Below are 4,369 nucleotides of genomic sequence, written 5' to 3' on the forward strand. Positions count from 1 at the left end.
GGGTGAGTAAGAAGATCTACTGCACGCGAGGTCTCTTGTATCACGAACATCGCCTTTGGCAGATAGTCATGGGTGCAAAAAATGTACACCTCGGAGATGTATGGAGGTTTCATGTTGGAGCTGAAGCATGCTCAGGAACGTGAAGAGCTGTTAGCCTACTCTGATGTTGAATGCACGTAAAATTAGAGTGACAAACAATTCTACGGGTGTCATCTTCATAGATATCATATAGAACGCTCAACAAAGAGCAGCTTGGATCTCAGTCTATAGTGGAGCTGGGAAAATGTTTGGTTGGAGATTGATGAAACTAAGGTTGGATGTTTGGGAGAGAGGTATATTGTGCTCGATACAATATACAGCCTGACTGCACTCCATAGCTTTGTTAAATGTGTTTATGGCATGTAAAGTAAAAAGGATATATCAACAGGTCACCCAGGCTCATTTGGTGCACAGTCAACAGTGGGTAAAGGTTTAGGGTTAGAGCCATAACAACATATGGTACCTCTCACTCACTTCTTGTGTAGAGTCCGCAGTGCTTTTACAAACAAATCATTCTTGTGGACATTTTCAGGTAAGCCATAGGTATGGGATAGGGAAACAAATACCAATAAACAATTTCACTATCAGCTACAAATTAAAGAGCAGGACATACACAGTTCAATCAATACTGATTAAAGAGGATGTTGTCGTGCCTGATTTTGTCAGCTTCCCTATTCATGTATAAATCGATCAAATTTTGATACAATCGCTCAAAAGTGAAAAACATAAGCGTGGTTTATTCATTCAACAGCCATTATAGGCAGCAATAGATTCTGTGTACAATTTCATGGTTCTGTGTTGTCGATTACACAAGGCTGTTCCTGAACTCCCAACACACTTCAATACTACGTCTCTGTTCGGAAGTTTTGTAACAATACTGAACTGTGAATCTATCTTGATGTGCATTACGTGACGGTGAAGATCTCCCATTTTCTTGGTTGCTTTTAGCACTCTCTCCCTTATTCTAACTCATGAGTGGTATATTGAATAAACTCACTTCCGCATATTTCACCTCGCTTTCCATCTAAGGTTGTGTCGGTGAGTGACATGCGTGAAGAAACACTGTAAGCAAATGTCTGTGTTGTGGGTCTTTGAAGGCAGTCTGTGATGTGACCTAAAGACAGAGATTCAACTACAACTGTATGCAGCCTTCATTGATGGCAAAACACAAGAGCATATTACAAGTAGCGAAGTAACAAACTCCCTATATTGTCCGCAAAAAGAAGACAGGAGTCAGCGGAAAACGATCAGGTGAAGCTGAGGCTAGCAGGTATAAATAGCAAGAACAAAAGGAAATAAAAAACACACAAGCTGGAAATACACAGTATGTTGGGAAAAGCATGAAATGGGCCTTGACTTGGGGAGAAACGTTAAACACTGACGTCATCCATTCCTGAAATTTTTTAAAATTAACACACCCTGTGTGATGAAAAGAGTCTCCGTATCAAGTAGGCATTCTTAAATAAGGTCTTTTTTCTTCTCTTTTCTTCAATATTATTTCTGAATTTGTTTCCTCTTCTTGTTTTCTCTTTTTCAATTCGTATGGCACAGGCAGAGCATGATTCTACAAATCAAGGCGCGCTGGACAACTGGCGACAAGCAAAGCTAAAATGCATTCTGGCCCTTGAAGTCCAGCTGGGTGGTCAGTCCTGTGGAGAGCTGAAAATGCATATCATGGTGGAGAAGTGGAGGGTGCTGTTGGTTGGGCACGGCCATGGAGGCATTGGGAGAGATGGTTCTTTGGGAAGGGGGTGGGGGGGTGGTGTGTGTGTGTGTGTGTGACAGGATGGGCCGATGAGGGGAATGTGTTTATATGATGACTTCTCTTTCTTGCTCTTGGTGAATCAGCTCCATGGGAGTTCACTCCACTTTACTCCATTGGCTGAAACAAAAGAACACATCTCTAAGTTAGTCCCATGTAAAGAGTAGGTAGCATGGATATTATGCATTTTAGATGTGGTTCTGTGTTCGTCTTCAGACTTGTTGGTTTCCTCCTCTATTTTAACTTTCATATTTCATTTTGTCCGTTCAAAATGATCAGTAATTTGCAGGAGAATCCTTCATAAAAGAAAAGTAAACAGCTCCGTTCTATGTCCTTGTTCCCTCACCTTTGTCTTTCTTTGATTTGGCTCTTGGAAGGAACTTGTTTCTTTTTCAAGGTCTGAGCTTGGGCATGCTCTCTCCACCGGCTCAGCGAAGCTGAAAGTTGATAAATTTCCACATCATGAAGGCCTGAGTGAGGCAGATAGCGGCCAGGACAGTTATCCTAGTAGAAAGAGAAAAAAGTCAGTAAATCCTACTCGCAAATATTGGTCAAAAGGGAACCACCCTCAGTTACTCAATATAACAGCAGCCAATTATGGAGTGATAAAGTTGCTGTTTTTTTGGTGTGTAGTTTTCTGATTCTTACAACTAACTCTAACTCCAGCGAGAACAGACACAAGTTGTGCGTTGTAGAAACGGCTCCTTAAGAAATTTTTCAGCTTGCCTTTGAAGCTGCTTGTAATGTGGTTAGACTACATTCTAATATATTGAAGGCCGGTGTTTGGTGAGCAACTCTCTTCCTTTTCTACAGTGGAGCTCTTTCTGTGTGATGCTGAACCTCAAGGGTTACATGGTGGGTCTAGAAAGAAGCTCTGTTCCTTTATTGTACAGTAAGTGGCTGACCTCATGTAAGCACATGATTTCCATAGTGGCATTAAACTCTCAGTGTAATAATGCTATAGATATATTTGTGGATTTTGATGCTATTCTTCTGTGACTTTTTAAGTAAAAAAAAAAAAAAAAAGTTAGTCCCATTTCTCTCCTCAGACACACTTACCGTACAAAAAGAACATTAAAGTTTCCTGCAGCCCAAATCAAAGCCTTGGTTTCTCAGCTGTGGCGAGGCCAAAGCCCACGGTGAGGACAGCAAGGACAGGGTGAGCAGCCGTCCGAGGACAAACAACACGGCCATATAGTGAACTGGAAGCAGAGGACGAGCGTTGTGATGCATTCAAGACTTCAGTAATCTCACTAGGTAAAAATTTAATGGATTTTATTTATATATGCATACAGTGAGTAGCACACACCGCCAAAAAATAGAGAAAATTCTTTCTTCTTCTTCTAAATTCTCTTAAAAAGGAGGAAATGAGAACTACCCGCATTTGCCTGTTCTCGTTGCTGAAGTACACCAGGCGGGAAACGTGAAGAGGAGCTCGACAAATAGTTGCAGCACGAGCAGGACCAGACACAGACGGTTCAGACTGGAAGACACAAGGAGACATGATTCTCTTTAGTACAACTTACAGGAACAACAGAGGGACACTACTGCAGAGCCTTTCAGCTCTGTTCAGAATTGCAAACAATGCTCCTTTGCTTGTAACTTGCTCCTGAGGGGCAGCTTAAGAACAAAGAAAAATGTCACATGTTCCATGCAATCACACACAGAATTTCAAGCTTTCCTAAACAGCGGCTCTTACTTCAGAATGTAGGCGCCGGCAATGTGGACCAGGTACAGGAAGATGTACACAAGCTGGCGTGGAATATCCTCCTAAACAGTAAACAGAAAGGACGAGAGGCCAGAAATGGTCAAAAATATACAGCTTGTGGCTCTGCACATAGAATTAAAGCAAAAAAAAAAAAAAAAAAAAAAAAAGGGGGGATGACTCTTTGAAACAATGCAACATAACCAAGGAAGTCAAACAGGAAATAGCCTCAGGGTCCACGCAGAATCTACACTAATGTCTTACTATTCAAAATGATGGGCGCAACCACACACACACACAACACACACACACACACCACACAACACCACACAACATCCTCAAGCAAGTCCAGTAGCTTTTGGATAATTGCTTGACAAACTCAAGTTGAAATTATGAGATTTTTTACTTTTGTGAGTTTTTGCATTAAAAAGTGAGGGGGGCTTAAAGAAAGAGATCCACCGATTGCCAAATGCAGTCTTACAGCTGCATTTTGTACTGAACCACCAAGTCAAGGACTACCTCACAGACCAAACAGCTAACAGTAACTATGCACAAACAATGAGCATATCGAAGCAGGGAATTACATCTGCGGGTGAGATAGGAGCGAAGGACAGGTTCAGTTCAGGGCCAGAGCGATAGCTTAAAAAGGAGGCCAGTCCAGACTTAGAAGACTGGCTTAGAAAGTGTGTGTGTGTGTGTGTGTGTGTGTGTGTGTGGTGCGCCCATCATTTTGAAATAGTATGACATAGTGTAGATTCTGCGTGGACCCTGAGGCTATTTCCTGTTTGACTTCCTTGGTTATGTTGCATTGTTTCAAAGAGTCATCCCCCCTTTTTTTTTTTTTTTTTTTTTTTTTTTTTTTT

General features: G+C 41.6%; 1 protein-coding gene across 1 annotated transcript in view; it reads left to right on the top strand.

The window, feature by feature from the left end:
- Positions 1-4,369, top strand: part of tram1 (translocation associated membrane protein 1) — a 12,129-nt gene that overhangs the window by 4,358 nt on the left and 3,402 nt on the right. The gene's annotated exons all lie outside the window — the stretch shown is intronic.

Source organism: Seriola dumerili, unplaced genomic scaffold (genome assembly GCF_002260705.1).
Source record: "Seriola dumerili isolate Sdu_G_001 unplaced genomic scaffold, Sdu_1.0 BDQW01000079.1, whole genome shotgun sequence".
Taxonomy (NCBI): domain Eukaryota; kingdom Metazoa; phylum Chordata; class Actinopteri; order Carangiformes; family Carangidae; genus Seriola; species Seriola dumerili.